The following is a 21,395-nucleotide window of genomic DNA, read 5'->3' as shown; positions in this document are numbered from 1 at the left end:
TTTGCTCCATAAGTCTGCGCTTTGTCTGTTTAAGTTGGCTATAAACAGACTGTAGCTCTTCCTACATTCACACGAGCAGAAAGGGCGGGTTTACTTTCTTCCCTCCTCATTGTTATAGTAAATGTGACATGATATCCAGTCTGTGTACACGGCTTCACAACATGAGGCGCTGCATTACGAGGATCCCAGAGTGTTTTTTTTTTTGTGATAAAAAGTCAAGAAAAAAGGAAGAAATGCCCACCGGGGAGGCAGTCTCCGCGCTGCAGCAGCAGCAGCAGACATCTGGCATGATTATTTTCAGCTCTTCAGCTAATCCTCTCTAAATGTAAACTGAAGAAAAATGTGCCAAATGGCTTGAGAGCAAGAGCTGAATTTTGGACTTGTGGAAGATTTAAATGAGTTTTATAGAAATGTTCGAGGCATTATTGGAAAACACAGTGAGACAATTGTAATTAGTTTTCAGCCTGTCACATTTATAATCATTATCCCACTTTTTAGACATGCCAATTTCTGACTCCTGTTAACCGCTGCAGCTGTAGAGAAGCCACATAACATAGAGCAGTTTATTTATTTTTTATTTTTTATTCACGTCTTGATGTGCTTTCATCTGCGGCGCTGGGCGTTAGATGTTTGATATGTCGCGCTGCGAGTCGTGTGTGTAACGCCATTCAGAGGTGGCCCAGTAAAGAGCTAATCTACTTGTCAGGGTTGACTGCCAAGCATATCAGCCCACACACTTCACAATATGACTTTATTCATACAGTAGATCTGAGACGCTGACTGTCTCTGCCCACCACAACACAACGCTTAACGCCTACCGCTCACAAACAAAGCGACCTGACAACGCGAGCCGCCGCCAGCGAGCTGAAGGAGACGACTTCACCTGGATGAGACGCTGCGCTGAAGTATTCACACCACTTTAACTTTTTCATTAGGATTTTATGGGATAAATAAACGTAAAGTTGAGCAGAATTGTGAACTGGAAGGAAAACAGAGAGAATTTTTGCTGAAGTTCAGTCAATTCAGATCACAGGTGTCAAACTCAAGGCCCCGGGGGCCAAATTCGGCCCTTAAGATTGTTATGTTAGCGGTTTTTATCTGTATACTGCTAAGTTACATCAGTCAGTCCTCAATCAAAATCATCAGATCCCTGCACTTTTTTGTGCTAACAAATAATTCACTGCAAAAATAAAATCCTATCAAGTAGTTTTGGTCTAGTTTTTAGACCAAATATCTTACTACACTTGAAATAAGACAAAATAACTGACAAATAACTTTTTAGCAATAAATGAAGGCTTATTTTAAGTAAACAATTTCTTTATATTGAAGAAGAAATGCTGGTTTTATTAGCAGAAACATTAACTAATAACATGGAAAAATTAAATAATCTCCCAGTGGAACTAGAACTTTTTTTAATCAATATTAAGGAATTATTTTAAAAAAACAAGATTCTGTTTCTTGGTGAAAAGTAACTTATAAGTTACTTTTATGTTATTTCAAGTATTCTAGAGATATTTGCACTGGAAACTTGATCAAAAATACTTAGTATCTCCTGTAACTTTTAAAAAACTGTCATTAAGATTTGAGTCTCAGATTACAAGTCCAAGTCAAATAACAAGTATTGAGGGAACAAGTTGAGTCCGAAGTGTTTTATTTTTCTGACATATGAGTTCGGAGTCAAACATGCTAGCCTGGTGTTGGTGCTAACCCTAGCAGGAAAAATGGCTAGTGATGTTTAACCAAAAACAAAAGAGAAATCTTCCAAACGCTAAAATCTGATGCCACTTCTTTTCTGTTTACATTTGAAGAAAAAGAAACAGAGATATTTTCACAAGAAGCTGAACAAAACCACTTGGTTATATACTGTATTGTATTTTTGAGGTGCAAGGCCAGAAATGTGAGCTGACTTTAGTTTTTAGTGAAGGAATCAAACAGCTGTAGCACAGAGGACATTTACAGTCAACATTAAAGCCACAGAAACACAAATTTTTCTTGTGACTCTGATAAATGTGGTGATAGCCTCCAAACACGAACAACTGCCTGTCACAGAGAGACGTGCCTGATCCGACAGCGCAATATAAACGGCGGGCATGATTGACGGACTCCGAACGGCGGAGCCTGGTGGGCATCCCATAAATCTCTCTCACGACGGTGACCTCAGTCCGCGGCACGTCGTAAATCCACATAAACAATACGGGAACATCAAAACACACGCAATATCGCAAATACGCTTAATGTGAAAGTGAGTGCAGGTCAGATTGGCAGAGTTCATAAAAACATTCAGACTAATCTGATGGGCAATTATTTAGAAAGCAATAACTCGCCGATAAAGCAGAAAGGAGCCATCTGTAGCCGATTAAAGCCTCACAACTTTAAGGCGGGATGTCAGGCTTCGGCCTAATGTAACACGGGGTCTTCCTGACCCAGCGATCCGCAGACACACTGCGATGATAATCTCAGCTCCATACCATAAACCAGTAAAGCTGTCACCCGACCGGCGACTGCCAGATGGAAGAAACATCAGATCGAATCTGTAGCAAGACAAAATGGATATAAAAACGTCTCAAAGTTCACAAAGGCAAAGCTATTCAAATAAACCAATAAATAAATGAGTGTTTAAATGTGTGAGCCTCAGGGCGAAGACGGGATCCTCTCTTCCAAGTCTCGGTTTGCAGAGCGGAGCGCCACGAGGGGCGGCAGAATCAGTTCCGAACGGGACGATTAACCGCTCACAGAGACGCAAAAACAAGCGAGCAGCATCCAGTTCTGGACCCGAAGGTGTTTAAAGGTGAAGCATCAGTAAAACTGAAGCATGAAAGCTGTGATTTGATGCTGAGATTAAACATTAATGTGTTTTTAGGTTTAATTACTCAAGTCTTTATGGTTGTCTATGTGCTGAGCTAATATTAGCAGGAGACATTAGCTAAACTGCAAAAACACAAAACACAAAGTGTTGCCAAGTATTTATCTGCAAGCCAAGACAGGTAACTGTCAGGTCAAGTCCCTGAAACTTGAGATTTCAAGTCCTTTTTTCAACAATTATGTTAAAATGATAGCTAATATTAACAGAAAAGATTAGCTACACTGCAAAAACACAAAACCTTAAATAGTTTTTGTCTGGTTTCCAGTGCAAATATCTCACTACACTTAAAATAAGACATAATTTACTTAAAAATAATGTTTCAGGAAGATATAGCTGCTTATTTAAGTCAATAATTCTTAAATATCGATAAAAAAGTTTTTTAAAAAATGGCATTTTTAAAACATGCTCCTATATCTTACTGAAAAGTAACTTAAAGGTCAGTTTTGTCCAATTTCAAGTATAATCAGATATTTGCACTAGAAACTAGACCAAAATACTTGGAAGGATTTTGTGTTTTTCCAGTGTTTACTTGAGTATTTTACTTTTGTACTCTGCTACATATTACACAAACTTTTATGGAAAACTATTAAGTTTAAAATTTCTTTGTATACAAAGTAACTGCTGCACTTCATTAAGTTATTAAATGTGCAACTTAGCATTTTAAATATTTTGATGAAAACATCAGAAGGTAAAAAAAACTATTGTGCATTTTCTGTAATCAACAAAAGTTTATAAATGTTACGGTTTTATCAGATCCAGACAGTTAAATCCATCCTAAAACCAGGTTTAAAGAATTAATTGGAGTTCTATGTTGTATAATTATGAAACATTGGAACAAGATCAGTTTAAATAAGTAATTAAAAGTCCAGAATGAGGCATATGTGAGCGTATATCCCCTAGTTGGTCGACTGAGAGGAAAAGCTGCAGATCTGAAGGAACCTGAGAGCAAAACCTGAATCACTTTCAATCTATGTTCTGAACTGATGGCGATGAAAATAAGACTCAGACACAAAAAAGACACTTGTCTGCAGATTAATGTCCTGAATGGAGGCTTGTTAGGCGGATCTTAGTCGCCGGCCTCACATTGTGCCTCCGCCTTCATCTGAAACTAATGCTGCAAAGACCCTGGAACCGCTGCGCGCCGAGCCGCACAAACGGGTCGCTAAGAAAACAAGAACACTGCAAAAACACAAGATCTGACCAAATATCTACTGCAAATATCTTAATACACTTAAAACAAGATTAAAATGACTAACAAGCAACTTTTCAGCAAAAAGTAGAAGCTTGTTTTCAGTAAATGATTCTTAAATATTAATTTTAAAAAAGTAAGATTTATTTGGCTTATGGAAAGATATCTTTTTCTATGTTATAAAAAAATCTGTAACTTGTTCTTTAAGAATTAGATTCAAAACAAGTCAGTTTTTCTTGCTGAAAAGTTACTTTTATCTTATTTTAAAGCAGCAGTTTGTAACTTTTATAAAAATTATATTTAAACAGTCACCATGTTGTGTCAGTGTAACATGACACAGATAATCTCTGAAAAAATTTAACTCCCAGTGCGAAGTAGAAACAACCAATCAGATCTAGTAGGCGAGGTTTAGTGCTGTCAATCATATCCATGTGCACGCTGTTTACCCCTATGCTATCCGCCTCCTGGCTCTGATTGGTTGTTTTTGGTTGGGTTGGTAATAGCAGCTCAGGGAAGAGTTGGACAAAGTCAATTTTTTTCACAGATTATCTGTCTTATATTCAACTGTCACAACAAGGAGACGGTTTAAAAGATATGTTAAAAAAAATTTCTTCTATAAAAGTTACAAACTGCAGCTATAAATCTATTGTAAAGACCACAAAAAAAGTTTAACAGTTTTAATAAATATTTAAAAAAAACATTTTATATAAAAGTTACATGATGCAGCTTTAAATATGTAAGATATTTACACCAGATTACACAAAAAATATAAAATTTTGTGTTTTTGCAGTGCTGCTGCACAGCTTTGTGTTCCTTTCTCGTTTTCTTCAGAGTGTCACATTTAGGCTCTAATATTCTGCAGGAAAATGAATATATTTGTTGACTAACAGCGCGGATAAAACTCTTAAATATTCAGAATTTTTAATCTGGTTTAATATTTTCAACCGTTTTATGCAAATTGCAGTCTATTAACATAATCTCATTTGAGAATACATCCTTTTAAAGTAAAAGATTAGAACCTATTTTTTTAAGCACATATAAATCAAGTGTTACACTGAAATGGAAATGTGAAAGTCTGCAGAAAAGACGTACATTTACATATACACTTTCTTTTTTCTTTTTTTACATTAGTGGCAAAACGAAGCTAAAACCTCCATGAGGGAAATCATCCAGCAGCTTAAACGTCTTGGCAAACATGAGCGACGGTAAACAACAGCAAATATTCCCGCTGATATTAATACTCCCGCCGCTGAGATTAAATCAAACTTTCGCTGGACACTCTACCTCCGGCCGGGTCGGTAAAAGCTTCGGCGAGATACTGAGGTGGATAAAGATGTAAGAAAGGGCCATTATGCTGCAGAGGTGGGAGTGAGAGGCAGGCTATCTGTCTCCAATCCCTCCGCCTTCACTCTCTGCATCTGCCTTGAACTTGTGAGGAGTTCAGCGGGACGCGGGTCCAGACGGCCCTCTGGAATGCGAGTGCGACCGCTCCGGCTCCATTTCACTGCCGCTCGCTCACCTATTCGCTTACAACCAGACTTCAACTTTATCTCCCCTTGTAACACAACATTAACTGCCAAAGAGCTGGAAATGCATTATCAGCCCTGCCTCAAAGCTTGGATTGCTTCCCTCATAAATAAGATCATTATACGAGTGGTAATCCCATTAAATAGATCATTTTGCAAATATCTAAATCCAATTAATAAAGTGTTTTCAGAAGGGGCGCAGCAAACACTGGCTTTTGCAGGAGTTGACATGCTGTGACTCGGGCTCTTTGTTCTCCACTCCCTCAGTACCAAGAGTGATATTAATAAACACAACCCGGAGCCTGATTTACTCTCTGGAAGGAAACTGGGACTCGGTCCTGGCTTGTTCTGCTCAGACAAAAATTAGATCATCTGCACAATTTAATGATTTAAGGCGCAGATTGGAATCGTCATCCCGATAAATCGCTGCCTTAACTTTCTCTCAGATACACAGCCGCCTGTCTAATGTTCTTATAGGATGCCCTCCTGGAGTAATCCTCTGAAAATCCACACGAACCTTTAAGTGTTTGCCAGGCGGTTTAACAAATTAGACATTTTTGGAACTACAGCAGATGTTTTCTTACTGAATCATTACCATAAGTCATCAGTGGAAGCCACCGCTACAGCAAAAATCATTGAGATACCTTCAACCTGAAAACCACAAGCTTTAACAAACAAAAGTATTTCTCTAAACACAATGAAGTGTAACTGTGAAAAGACAAAATCTTACCAAGTAGTTTTAGTTTAGTTTTCAGCAAACCTCAAATTGGACAAAACTAACTTTTCTGTAAGATATCAGAGCTTGTTTTGAGTTATTATTAGTACTTTTTTGTCAACATTCTAGTGTAAATACCTTAGTACACCTGAAATAAGACAAAACTAACTAATAAGTAACTTTTTATCAAGATATATGAGCTTGTTTTAAGTAAATAATTCCTTAATATTGATGAAAAGTTCTAGTTTCACTGGCAGATTATTTCATTTATAAAATGGGAAAAATATCTTGTCATAAGTGAAACAATCTGCCAATAGAACAAGAACTTTTTCATCAATATTAAGGAATTAGATTCAAAACAAGCTCCTATATTTTGATGAAAAGTTACTTGTAAGTTAGTTTTGTGTTATGTCAGGTGTACTAAGATATCTGATGTAGTCGGATAAAGTCAAATCTAAATGCTAAACTCTGTGTGGCAAAAAATGAACACCGTCAGACCATCCCCACTGTGAAACATGGCAGTGGAAGTATCATGCTCCGACACTTCCACTACCAACTTAGGGTAGACACTTCCATGTTTTTTTATGACACCGGTTACATAAAGAAGTGTGATTTATGTCATTAAAATTTCAAAATGTAACGACATTAATTGAAGCTTTAACTGAAGAAACAGTGGAGTAAAAATTACAATCCCAACAATACGGACAGTTTTAGGTGTTTAAACATCATTAGCTGGAATTTATCTTAAAAAGCCTAAATCTTTTTCACGATAAGAAATTTATCACAATAAATGATAAACGATATGATAAATATCCAACCCTGTCCAGTACTACAATGTGTTAGAATGGCCTAGTCAAAGTGAAGGCCTAAATCCAATGGATAATATGTGGAAATACTTCAAAGAGTTTCTAAATGTGCGAAAGTTTAACCACCTTTTTAAGATTTTTATTTGTTAAAAATGTTGTATTATTTTCCTTTTATTTCCCAGTTAAGCTTTACTTTATGTTTGTCTATCAGAGTGAAGTTTACAGTTAAGAGGTCTGAATTTTTCTGCAAGTCATCAAACAACATACCTACCATGACCTTTTTGTTCTCATAATTAATTACATTCAATGAAAAGATGCCATCCTCTGCAGAGGAGGCATCGTAATCCCGACGTAGATGCCCCTGAAGTGCTTTTGTTTGTTCCACTGAACTAATAAAGTGCATAATCCGATGAAGGATCCTAAGCTGTGATTGCGCCTAAAGTGGTTGTTTCACCTTTGTGGAAAGTGTGTCAGGCATGGTAAGAATGTTTTGGTATCTTTTCATGCCTTTTAATTGTGAGCTGCTGCTGTTAGGAAAACACAGCTGTGGTTAAATGAATTAGAAAGCAAAGCCCCTGGGTGATGCTAACGCTCCCGCATGCAGCGTTTATATAAGGCAGCCGCCTGTGAATGAGAGCTGCATCATTTCAATGGCTGTTTATGGTAAACAGAGGAGGAAATCAGGGTTCTCAGTGTGCCGTTTAGTGGTGAGATAAGAACAGTGTTTTCAGGGAATTGCTTTATAACTTGAGGGATGCTTCATTTCACACCTTCCTCATTTGCTGCTGCATTTAAAAGACAAAGTTGATGGCAGCTTAAAATAATGTTTAGATGAAAGGCAGCAGTTAGATTTATCACCAAATGTTTAGCAGATAAACTGTACTAATAAATCTCTGCTCTAAGCTTTAGCTATAAAAAGATTTCTAACTTTATGAAAGAACAGGAACCACTGATATTCAGAAGCAGTAAAATAAGCCATAATTTTAGCACCAAATCAGAAGCACTGAAAGCTATTGTCAACACAGAGCACATGCACCAAAAAAATAATATTCTCTCTTTCTGAATTTTATGAAAATGGCCAGGTATCACACAAACAAAAACCACATATTTTGCAATAAACTTATGTTTATTATAAAATATTCAGTGTTTTCTCAGCCAAAGTAGTCCTTAAAAACTTTGAATTAGTCCCTCTAAGCTAACTATAGCATTGGACATATTTTCAATCTCCACACAAATACTATCAAGTCAAATTACCACAATAAAAACAGTATTAAATGCAGTTTTCATTTTCTTAAAATATTTCTGTTAAAATAATGTAAATATGCTTGTCTTGTTTTGGAGAGCAATAGTTGTCAATAAATGCTAACATTCTGGGTATGCTAATGCTAAAACTAGCATCGAGCATATACATAAATATATTTTCTTAATTTACGACAAAGCATAGAAAACATCCTTCTTTTGTAAATTCATAAATAGTCACTGATGACAATCTGTGTCTAATAAGTTATTTGGTTTTTATTTAGTTTAAATATTCGTTAAAAAAATAAAATAAAAGCTGGAAAATAGCTGTTTACTTTTGTTTGCACCAAACTGGAAGATATTAACTTCAAGTAAAACACAGAAGTACTTTTGGGTTTTCACAAACAGTCACACCTGAAGAATTGTGCTTTAAATAATTTAAGATCATTTAGGTTTATTCAATCTATTTTTCCTTAAAAGGCTGTGATACACTCCTTTAGTTCAGCTAAAATGTGTAGCTAACTTGGACACTGTGGGTGCAAACTAAAAGCAGTTTTAAAATTGTCATTTTTTTTTCAATTAAAAATTTATTACAAACTGTGTGTTAGCATATATGTTTAGATAATATGAGAGTAAGTATTCACAAAAACAACTGCACTGTAATTGCTTTTTAGCTTAGCTAGCACCAAATGTTAAACTATGCTAACATCTTTTAAAAAAGGTTTCAACATAATTCCTTTTTGTGCATTGCAAATTATATTGTGCTTTAAGAATTTGTAAAGTATATAAAACATTTATGTTTAGATCTGTGCAGTAAGAAAACCTGGAATTTTAAAGCTGCTAACTTCTGCTAACATGAGCAATACAAATAAACTTTACTCGGCATGTTGCTAGACAGCAACAGTCTGTAACTCTACTAGCCAATCTTTCTTGTCTTGTCTGATATTTGGGGCCTGCCATGCAATGCATAGGGATGTAATCCCTATGCATTGCATGGCAGGCACCTATTGTTCTACACCTCAAAATAACTGCCGCTTCCTACTACCGTTAATGCGGCTCGTACCGCTGCATGCCCCCTCACAATATATATATCAAAACGTGAGGCTCAATCCCGTGAGGGGAGCTATTACTTTTGTTGGCATTTCGAGTAACTGTGGCGACATAATTAACAAAAAACGAGCCAAATTTAACTCAAAACAAAAGTCTAACTGACACAAAACAGTGTCAGTTAGACTCAAAATAGACATAGAATTTAGTCTGCCTCTGAACTGCTCTTTAGAACTACAATGACTGAAGGTTAGAACTACAACATGGCGGACACTGAGTGCCTACAAAAGAGGTCTGAGCTGAATGTCAGAACTACAACATGGTGGAACTGTCAGTTACTACAGAGGAGGACTGAGCTGGCCTTTAGAACTACTTGTGTTTTGGGCTTTTTATAACTGATTTTATCCAACCATTGTTACACATGGGATTAGTGTGGCAATTTAAAATGAAGCTTACTGAAAATTTCAAAATAAAAGCCTTGAATATTTTTACATCAGATAATTGCTCTTTTTGGCTTTATTTGACTTTTTCATCCAAAGCACTGTTACACATGATATTAGTTTAGCTCTTTGAAATGAAGCATACTGAAAATTTCAAAATAAAAGCCTTGAATATTTTTACATCAGATAATTGCTCTTTTTGGCTTTATGTGACTTTTTTATCCAAAGCACTGTTACACATGGGATTAGTGTGGCAATTTAAAATTAAGCTTAACAAAAATTTCAAAATAAAAGCCTTGACAATTTTTACATCAGATAATTGCTCTTTTGAGCATTATATAACTGATTTAACCCAGCAATTGTTACACATGGGATTAGTTTGGCACTTTGAAATGAAGCTTAACAAAAATTTCAAAATAAAAGCCTTGAGAAATCTTACATTAGGTAATTGCTCTTTTGAGCAATAAATAACTGATTTAACCCAATGACTATTAGACATGGGATTAGTTTGGACCTTTGAAATTAAGCTTAACAAAAATTTCAAAATAAAAGCCTGAGGTTAGTGCACCGCTGCAGGCGGTGCAATAATATTATTCTGCATTATCTTTTTCTCTCAGGTCAGGGAACTGCCTTGCGCAGCAAGGCAGTTCATTAGCATTAGCATTTTAGCTTATATAAACTATTAGCTATTTATTTGACTTATTAGCCATGTTTTGTCTACTGAATGGAGTAATACCATTATAGAAAACATCCTAGTGATGTCCCACATGCTACTGACAGCAATCACGCTAACATTAGCATTTTTGCTAATTTTAGCTGATACACTTACTTTATCCTACTGAATGGTGCAAGTCAATGTTAGTAAACATTCTTGTCATTGTATTCATATGATTGCAGCTTTCTTTAGCATTGATGCTAATTTGTAGCATCAGAACGCTGGGTCCAAACCGACGGGCACACTTTGGCAGGCCCCGGTTAAATTTCTTCAGGAATTTTCTAGTTTGTTTTTCTACCCTCTACACAACCGGCTGCCACAAATTTAAAAGTAATGGGATTTATCAAGCTAATTTAGCCAAACAAATTCATGCTACCTAGAGTTTTGTAGACAGTTTTTCTATAATGTTGCTACAGGCCAAGTGTCTACTCCTGTGTTTACTTTGTCATACTTTTTAAAAGTGGAGGAAATCTCTATAATTTATCCAATTTGCTCCATCATGGAAAGTATCAGCATTAATATTTTACTTCATTTCAAAGAGGAAGGCAAAAAACGAAGCGTAACATTGAGCCAGTCCTGTTCCTGGCTGCTGTTTTTTCTTCCCTTCCATTTAATCTGCGGTTTTCTAATGAAGAGGAGAAAAGCAAGAACAGTGGAAAGAAGGAGATGTCAAGAATGAGGTCGGCCACCTCCCTGACGGGGTCAAACTCAGGGGGTTAATACCTGGTGTCCGACACTGCACATAAACTCCGCTGAGCTCATCACACTAATTAAACAGACACACATCCTCCCAGAGCTCCGATGGCCAATCGCTGCCAGCTAAAAAAGCAGTCCATTCATGGAGGTTGGCAGGGTTTGCATGTAGGGTGGGCTGCAGAAATGCTACCTGCCCTTCCTCAGTTTGATTAATGCGAAGAACAATGGTGCTCTTGTGGCCCGTCAGCCTCACTCCACTTGGTTCTGGTTCAGCGCTCGAAGAGAGGGGACTGCATGTCCCAAACTCATGCCCCCTAAACGTACCAGCGGCGAGCTTTACAACTTCATGACAGACGCCGTACCTCAACCCTCATCATACAGGATGACAATATGACTCCTAGTTATTTAATTATTGCCTTTAGTATTTAATTACAGTACTGTATCATACAACTTAAACACAAAGAAATAAGTACATTGTGGTGCTTTTAGAATAAAAAGACTTCACTTTTTCAACCTTCTGTAGTTTATCTGATAGTCTGGTAGACGTGGTTTGAGTAGGGACCAAAATTGAAACATTTCTTACATTTTCTGTTGGTCAAGGCATCCAAACTAATTAAAAAATCTGTTCCCCTCCTCGCCTGTGGTGGTGCTGCACCAAAACCAAAATGGACTAGCATGTTTGTTTTGGTTGTATTTACACAGAATACCCTGCGCTATAGTCCACTTCCTGCTTTTGGAGCGTTCTGTGGTCCATGTATGCATTCAAATCACATAAAGGTCCACTTCGCCTACAAACATGGGTCTCAGTTTGGTTGGACAAGAGTTTGTATTTTTGTTCGATTACACATTCTCACCTCCCCAAGCAAACCTGACTTTCTAACCAAACAAACTGGAGTTCATTTAAGGCAGAATGAAACTAAACTACATGCCCAGGTTGATTCTTGATTTGGCAGTCGCTGTTCTGTCAGGGAGGCGGAGAACACGTTTTTATTTATAGCAAAATGTCACAAGCTATTACCGTAATGTCTCATTTGTTTGTCTTACCAACATTAAAATAGAAACATCACATGAAAGTTAAGTGAAGCTCTCAGTCTGAACGCTGCTGCTTCTCTTTTCTCTTCAGAAAGTTTTATCAACAATGTCAAAGCATCTTTTTTTGTTGTGGAGGAGTTGAACGGGGGCCTCGCTGTTACATTCAGGGGGATAAAGCCGTCAGCGCCGTCTCTCTGAGGGAGTGACAGCATGTCAAAACTTGGACGAGATAATTAATTGCAGCACTTCCCTGAGCTGCAGGCTCAGATGGGACTTCACCAGTGCTTTGCCAGGAATCTCAACTTCAGCCATAACAAAACAGGGAGACAAATTGAGCCACCTGCATGTCTGCGCAGCCTGACAACTCATCTCACTTGCAAATTGAAAGTGTTTTACACCCCGCACAAAGGAGTCCACAGAGGCAGGCCCGCGTCTCACCAGCTTTAAGGTTTGACGGGTCTTCATGCCGCTATGTGACACTTTAAAAACAGAGGAGGCTGGGGAAGGGCCTGCACAGTTCTGATATGGTGATAGGTTGTGTGGCTGAATGGATCGGAAAAAGTTTTTCCCAGCCAATTCAGCTTAAATTTCAAGTTTGAATTTGTAATGTAAAGGGGCAGTGTTCTGTAAAAACAATTTTTGTTTGTTTTACATCACGTTATAATGTTATTCCCTCATCAAAAACAGGGATGAGGGATGAACATTCTTCACATTCTGTGAAGAATGTTTTATAAATTCTTTAATCTCCCATGGCAATCAATCAGCTGTGCAAACTTCTGCTCCTTCAGACTAGCCAGCAGCAATTAGCAAGCACCTACAAGATCAAGGTCTGTAGGCGGAGCAGAGTTCATTTTATTAGTCGATTACGTATTCACACCTCCCAAAACAAACCAGACTTTCCAGACAAACAAACCAGAGTTAGATTAAAGTGTCGTTTAGCAAGAGTTCTTCTACAAGTCCAGAAAATTCTGCATTAATTTGTTTTCTTGCGCTTTAACATCTAAATTAAATATGTTTTTAGGGCTTTGTTTTCACTTAACAGCAGACAATTCAACATATCTACTCTTCAATGGTACATTTGAAGATCATCTGATCCGAAGGCGTCAGACTGTAAGCGAAGATGGTGTAAGTGATTTGAATTGTTTAACAAGTGGGCCGACAGGTTGCACAGACATCATGTCTTACATCAGCTGCAGCTCTGACTCTTATCTGGCTATTGTCATCGTCTGTGAAGTCACCAGTTCAAAGAGGAGCTGTAAATGGGGAACCAGTCTCTCCAACACACTGGCAGACTTTGCAAAGCTCAGCCCAAACGTGCAACTCTCTCCCCTCAAACCTGGGCTTGTTTAGCTGCTGGCAGCCGCCGGCAGCAGTCAGATGTTTGCCAGCTGAGCTGAAGTGTGCCCACAGAGCACACACTGCAGAGACCAGAACCGCATGCCCTCACCTTGTCTACCTTGGCGCTTTTTGAGTTTGATGGGTGGGGGGAAAACCCATCCCTCTGCAAATGAGAAGTCAAGTGCCAGACAGCATATTTATACATCTTAATTAGCAATAATGACTCCCAGCACCTGCCAGCGAGCTGGTGCCAGTGGTTACTGTGTTGTGTTGACTAGACTGTGTGTCTGTTGTTTGCCTGCTACTTACAGCACAATTACATTACAAATTGAAACTGTTTTCAGCAGCAAGAATGTTCCTGAAATCCACCCCGAATTATAACTTGGCATGCTTCCGATTTATGCATAAGGAGTCGGAACAAGAGCTGGCTACAAACTTTATTATAACCAGATTTCAAAGGGGATCTATTATGCAAAATTCACATTTTGCATATTTTTGTTGTTCTTTCATTTGGGTCTCAGCTGCTTCTAAAAATATAATCCAAGAATACAATCCATCATTTGATCATAAATTTACAAAATATAGAAAGAAAAAAAAAAACACATCAACAAAGTATTAAAGAACTTTTGCAAAATTTGCATTTTGTTTTTGTACTTCCATTTGGGTCTCTACTGCTTCTAAAAACAACTTCTAAAATTGCTTTAAAAAAACAAACACCCAATTATTTCAATAATAATATTGATTTTTGATGTCTGAAAAAGGAATCGTTTCAGAAACTTCCTGAATGTCACAAAACAGCACCTAGCAACCCCAGTAGAATTCCGCCCATTACCTAGCAACCCCAGCAGAGTTCTGACACGTTTGGTCAGCTGGTTTTACTGCTGTATGTGCTGTATAATGGCTTCCAGGAAAGACAACTGTTTTGTTGTTGACTTACAATCCAGAAACTACTCGCTGCGTTCTTGTTGGTTGTACAGGAGGCACAGCTTCTGCTTTTCAAACATGAATGTTAATGTTTGTGTATCTGTTTGCAGCTATTTTGTTGTGCAAGTGTAAACGTTGTGTTTGGGAAATGTGACCAGCAGCTTATTTGGATTTAAGAGTGACAAGATGCCCTAAAACAGTTTATTCTGAAACTGAGCACACTAATATCTAATTATCTAGGATGTTGTTTTGAGTATATATATATATATATATATATATATATATATATATAGCTTATAGATCTAACCATAACATATTCAAGAAAGCATTACAGGTCACCTCTAATCCACTAACTGTGGCATTTTAAGGTATATATATGATTTAATCTTTGGTTTAAATCACACCAGAATGAAGACAAAATCAGCACATCCCAAAACCATAAAAAAACAACTCAGATTTCTTTACCGTGAAATAAGCTGTAGCCATCCTCTCTGACGTCTGGATTTATGGCCTGGTAATTCCCCTCTGGAGTAATTTGGCTGGTACATCTGCAGCTTAGCAGCATTCCTGCAGAGCTCTCCTGCGCTGTGAAGTCAGGAGATGACTGATTGATTGATTGTATTACTCCAGTTTTAGCATGGCTTTAGCAAGCTATAGCAGTGACGTTTTAATATGGCCCGTTCACTGAGCCGTCTGCATGCCTCTAGGTTGGCCTGCTGGGAATGCTGCAAATCACGGCTGGAAAGTAAACCTTTCAAACATAACATTCAGACAACTATATATGCAGACATATATGTGTGTGTGCTAGTACATCTAAAAAAAAATTAATATTGCATAAACATGCAATATTTCTTGCCAGTCATCATTTGCATTTTTTATGATTATGGCTTTCAAGTAAACCCAAAATTCAATCAGCCAAAACTGATGTTTTAAGCACAAATGTCTGGCATCTGAACATTTCCATGTTACCTGGTTGGGCTCCTCTTGCATGAATTAGTGCATCATCAGTAGCTATGCCATGGCCTGTGGTTCTGCGTGGGTGTAATGGAAGTCCAGGCCTCTATAACGGGATTCAGGTCATCTCCCTTCTTGGGTCTGGATCTCTCATCTTCATCTTGACAACAGCTCATAGATTTTCTAGGGGTTAAAGGTCAGGGGAGTTCGCTGGCCAATAAAGAACAGGAGCGAAATGGTCATTGAACCAGCTTTTGGTACCCGGAAAATAAAATCAGCATCTCCATAAAGTTTGTCAGTAGTTGGAAGCAAGACGTTTATGTGGACTTCAGAAAGCCCAGCGAACCAGAACAGAACAAGCAGACAACATGTAGGCCCAACCATCACTGACTGGAAACTTCACACGCGACCTCAAGCAACGCGGCCTAAATATTTAGCTTGCTAACTATTTAATTTGCATACCTGCTAACTATTTATTTTCCAAGCTAAATATTGAACTTTTAAAGTAAATAATTTTCAAACTAAATATTTATTTTCCAAACTAAATATTTAGTTTGCCAACATAATATTTAGGTTCTTAGCTAAAAATAAAAAAAGCTGATGTGAACATTAGCGGAAGTGGACTGTCACAATAAAAGCTAGGAATTGATTATTTCTACTGATAAACTCCTGCTGTTGGCGAGAATGGATCGCTTCAGTCGACCCTCAAGTAAAGTTTTCTCTTCTATTTATTATTTTCGTCTCGGCATGTCTAACAGGTTAGCTGAAAACACATTATGTGCCGTTTTAACGGCTACGCAGACGTTTACTCACAGATCGACAGCAACAACTTCTGCTCAACATCCGCCACTGGGGTCAACCAGAACACTTCCGGTTCATGTTTGATTCATTTTTAAGTTACTTTAGAGCAGCTATCAACGTTAACGACTTTGTTTCGTAAAAGTATGATAGAAAAAGTAAATAAATAAGGACGATAAAACCTTTTTTTGTGACGGATTCACGCTTGTCCACATCGGAACAGTTTAGTTTTGTTGACGTGACTCAATGCATACTAGTAATGGCTTCTGCAGGTTCTTGTTATAACGGTTAATGGACGATGTCCTATCCAGAAATATTTGGTTGAAACGTCAAATAAATTCACCCATGGCGAAATTAATAAAGTATGTTTATTAAGTAGAATTGCGCGTAGGTGTTTCAGATTCCCAAGCTAGGTTTTCGGTGGAATACTTTAAATATGCTCTAAGAAAATAAATATGCAAATTTTCTGCTCATCTGTGAATACTGAGTCTCAAATAGGCAGGAATCTACAATACTGGCTAAAACATGGAAGTTTCAGCCAGTCTTACTTTGTCGATAAAAATATTACAGACACAACATAAATAACTATTTTGAAATCTTTTTCAAAGTTAAGGGAAAAATATGGGATGGCTAAAAAGCCATTCCAGTCCCTGCTGCACTTTCTCTGGCTTGGATTCGTTGAGAACTTTGCTAATGGAAAACAACATTCTCATGTTGGTGTTGACAGATCAGCTCTGTAGGATAAAGTCTCTTTTTAAACGCACCATGTTTTTTTTGTTTCGATCATAAATTTCCATCTGGACTGAGATCCAGATTGTTTTCACGCCACTGCGCTGATCTGCCTGTCTTGAAGAAAACCTTTAACATTCTTAGTGGATCAATGTGTTACGACCCATAAAAAAATGATTTCATCGTCACCAAATAGGAATAATAGTCAATCAATTACTAGTGGATCTGTGATCTCCTCATTGAGTTATTTTAAATGGCACCAAAAACAAACGCTCCAGCATCTTCTCCTTGGCTATGCAGTCTAAGGATTCATCACTAAATCCCAGGTTTCATTCCATCATCATGACTGAGCCGCTTTAGCTCTATGGAATTTTGTTTTCCTCCGTTTAGCAGTCGACTCCTGCTTCTGTCCATCTGTCTTCCATTTCTTTTGTTGTGTAATTTCTATTTTCATAACAGATTGGTTTGATGTTTCACTTCGTCTATACTGCGTGTTCCCGTTTGGTTTGGACATGTTGATAATTTGAGACCCAGCTGACTGGGAAAATCCGGGAACTTTTTACCACTGTGCTGATTTACACTTCTGGGGGAGTTTGTTTCAACTGAAATTACCGTTATTTCTCTTTAAGGCCTCGTCAGACTCATTTACATGATCAGACGTGCTTGTTTGGGTTTAAAACAGCAAATTAAACAGTGAATTCATATTTCTCCCTTTATTTGGAAGTGGCAGGAGGACATCTGCTGTTGCTTATGGTGCATATGGTTCACATCTTCATCACTGGTCTTATTTTATCAGCTGTGATCCAGTGTTTGTGTGAACAGATCTCTCTTAAAGATGAATTTGGGATCTCGAATAATCTAACCTGCATTAATAAAAGACAAATTAGTAGCAAAAATGAAACTGAATAAGTAAAACCAACTGAAATCCCTCCAGGATTTCTCTACAGGATTACAGTATTAAAGAAAATTTAAAAAACTAAAACTAAAGAAGAACTCAAGTAAAACAAAGGTATCTCAATAAATCAGAATACTACTGGATGTTTCAACTAATTTCACCCAAAAAAAACACACAATGTAGATAAATTAAACACCAATTGATTCTTTCAAACCTTTATTTGTTAATTATGATGATTTTTCTGCTTACAGCCATTTAAGATTAGAATATTACATCAAAACAATACAAAATAAAACATTTTTAATACAAAAGTGTTTAATATCTGCTTACAGGTTGTTGTTTTACAATAGTTTCTTCTCTCTAAAGTTAATATCTATAAAAATGTTTGAAAACAAAATAAAACATGTGATATTAAGGGGTAAAACTAAAAAAATTAAATTAAAATCACACATTTAAAAATATGTTTCTGAGTTTCAAAATTTGCTAGAAAAACAACTCACAAATTTTGAGATTAATTTCAGTGATAATCTAGAATAAACTTGTAAATTTCGATTTCAAAATTCAAAAAATTTGCTTGAAATTTTTTTTTATTAAGTTCAGATAAAAAACTCAAAATTTGGGATCAATGTCAGAATTTTCCTAGAAAAAACTTAGTAATTTCTGAGTTTCAAAGTAAAAAATGTGCTTGAAAATACTAAAATGTTGATTTTTGGAGCTTAGAAATTCAAAAGTTTTTTTTAGAAATTTTCTTGTATCTATAATGGCCTGAATACACCGCCGTACATAAAAGCATCACTTTATTTATTTAATAAGCAGTTAAAAATAGTTAAGCATCTTACTGTAACAAATTTTTAATTTTAAAATGTTTAATTTACATGTTTAAAAACGTAAGAGAAAAAAAAAATAAAGTTAGTTTTAGCCCTAATATGTCTGTCTGTAACCTTTTTGTTTATCTGTTGGCAGATTTTCCTTTTACTGGCTGTCATCTGGCTTTTTGTTCACCAGACGTGTGGCACCTATCAAAGTCAAACAATAGCATCAATAAAAGACAACGTTGTGTGTTTGACACCCGATTTACCTCCAGAGATGAGCCAACAAAGCCTCAGATGAGGGCGGGTCCGCCCCTCCTGGGAGTCTGAAGGGTTAATCTTGACATCTGGCCTTCGATCATCCAGCAGGTCTGCCTTCCTCCCTGCAAACACCTCATCCATCTGCTGAGTTTCTCCATGATGCTGCAGACGCGTGCAGTGTGACACCGATCCCCGTCCCGACGCCCATCCATATTTAAAGGGCCACGCCGCCGACCTGTAGGCGGCCCTTTCTGGCACGCGTCGCCTCTCTTGTACCCTCACAATTTTACAAGGCGTGTTTGTTTGATATTTCCTCAGATTACTGGAAGGTGATACATAATGGACAATGAGCTAATGGGCATCAGCTCAGCAGGCCCTCAGGCGCCACGTGCCGCCGCTGCCGTAAAGGAGACGGGCGCTGTGAAATCCAATCGGTCGACGTGTGAGGATGACTCCCAAGTTCAACAGGTGACACCTAAATAAAAGCCCTAATTACAAGCAGTCTCTGTCAGGGAGACACTGGAGGTCAAACTCGTTTTTATTTCAAGTTTCTAAATGTCCTCAAAGGGCCGGCTGTAGCAGAATCTATTGACAAAATCCATTAAATTGTTAAAATATTAATAAGTAGCTATCTCTGCATTCGATTAGTTCATTTACCAAGTATTTTGTTCTAGTTTCTACCACAAATATCTTATTACACTTGAAATAAGACAAAACCAACTTACAAGCAACTTTTCAGCATAGAATCGGAGGTTGTTTTAGGTCAATAGTTCCTTAACACTGAGAAGTGCTAGTTCTGGGCCCTGAGCCGTTACCTAGCAACGCCAGCCAAGCCCAGCCCGTCACCTAGCAACCCAGTTCTAATTCCACTGGCAGATTATTTCACTTAAAACGTTGAAAATATGTCGTTACAAAACTCATGCTTTTTGAGTGCGAGAAGAGTTCATCTGAAGTTGATAGATCTTATGGATCAAGTAACGATTAATTAGTAAATGTTTATGTTGAACTTGAGCTTTTTCTTGTATCAAGAGGGGCGGTTGTCTTTTCATAACATAAAGGGCAATATTTTTCACATTATGCAAAATGAAATAAAAAACCACATAATTCCACTTGTTTTGTCAGCTGTATTAAATACTAACTGAATAAACAGGAAATTGTGGTTTACTCACATTATTAAACTTCGTAGCACATCGGTAATTTTTGGCATAAAAATTGACATTGCTTCATCCTGCAGCTCGGCTGAATAAAACACTATTTGGTTTTTAACTTAAGGAGTTTGTTGTGTGTTTACACTTCTAAACAAAACTGCATAAAGTGCATTTTTCATCTCAAACCGGACCTCTGGACTGTTTCTCTTCCCTGCTGCCATCTTTGTTTCTATATTAATGGACTTTGAGATTCAGGATGACCAGTGGCGCACTCTGCTGGATGGCTGCCAAACTACAACACCAAAGGCCTCAGTGGTCATTATTAGTTTATCGATTGGAACCAATTTTAATCAACAATTAATTGTAAGCCAATTAATTGGTTGCATTCCTAGTTAACATCAGACAACACCACCAATCATTTTGTAAGAAAAACATGAAGTTGTAATCTTTTCAATTTCATGCCTAAGAATTATTTATATATATATATATATAAAAAAAAAAAAATTAAATTCCCTTCTCACCCACCGCGGGTGGTTCTTGTCCTCTGAGCTCGGGTCCTCTACCAGAGGCCTGGGAGCTTGAGGGTTCTGCGCAGTATCTTGGCTGTGCCAAGGACTGCACATTTCTGGACTGAGATGTCTGATGTTGTTCCTGGGATCTGTTGTAGCCATTGGTCCAGTTTGGGGGTGACTGCCCTGAGGGCCCCGATGACCACAGGCACCACTGTGGTCTTCACCTTCCAGGGCCCTCTCCAGTTCCTCCCTGAGGCCCTGGTATTTCTCTAGTTTCTCGTGCTCCTTTTTCCTGATGTTGCAGTCGCTTGGTATTGCTACATCTACCACAACGGCTTTCCTCTGTTGTTTATCCACTACGACAATGTCTGGTTGGTTCGCCATTACCATTTTGTCTGTCTGGATCTGGAAGTCCCACAGGATCTTAGCTCTGGCGTTCTCCGCCACCTTTGGGGGTGTTTCCCACTTTGATCTCGGGGTTTCCAGTCCATATTCTGCACAGATGTTTCTGTACACTATGCCTGCAACTTGGTTATGTCGTTCCATGTACGCTTTCCCTGCCAGTATCTTGCACCCTGCTGTTATGTGCTGGACCTGTCTCAGGGGCCTCCTTGCACAACCTACACCTTGGGTCTTATCTGGTGTGGTAGATCTGGGCCTCTATTGCTCTGGTGTTTAGGGCCTGTTCCTGGCCTGGACTTAAAACAAATATATATATATATATATGCCTTGTATATATGGGAAACGCCAAAACTTTTT

The 21,395-nt window shown here is 37.8% G+C and overlaps 1 long non-coding RNA gene across 5 annotated transcripts in view; it reads right to left on the bottom strand.

Moving 5' to 3' along the window:
• LOC114137834 (uncharacterized) overlaps positions 1-16,530 on the bottom strand; it is a 75,040-nt gene extending 58,510 nt beyond the window's left edge. For 2 of the 5 annotated variants that reach the window (XR_003594113.1, XR_003594114.1), the window contains exons 1-3: positions 16,298-16,446; positions 15,500-15,694; positions 14,996-15,115 (exon numbers count right to left, since the gene is read on the bottom strand). This is a non-coding gene — a long non-coding RNA (uncharacterized LOC114137834). Of the gene's footprint in view, positions 1-14,995; positions 15,116-15,499; positions 15,695-16,297 lie in introns of all 5 variants that reach the window. The other 3 variants (XR_003594112.1, XR_003594111.1, XR_003594115.1) reach the window with 3 other exon arrangements.
• Between the last annotated feature and the right edge of the window lie 4,865 nt (positions 16,531-21,395).

Source organism: Xiphophorus couchianus, chromosome 22, assembly GCF_001444195.1.
Source record: "Xiphophorus couchianus chromosome 22, X_couchianus-1.0, whole genome shotgun sequence".
Lineage (NCBI taxonomy): Eukaryota > Metazoa > Chordata > Actinopteri > Cyprinodontiformes > Poeciliidae > Xiphophorus > Xiphophorus couchianus.
The sequence above is the reverse complement of the archived record's forward strand: the minus strand, read 5'-3'. Positions and strand labels throughout refer to the sequence as shown.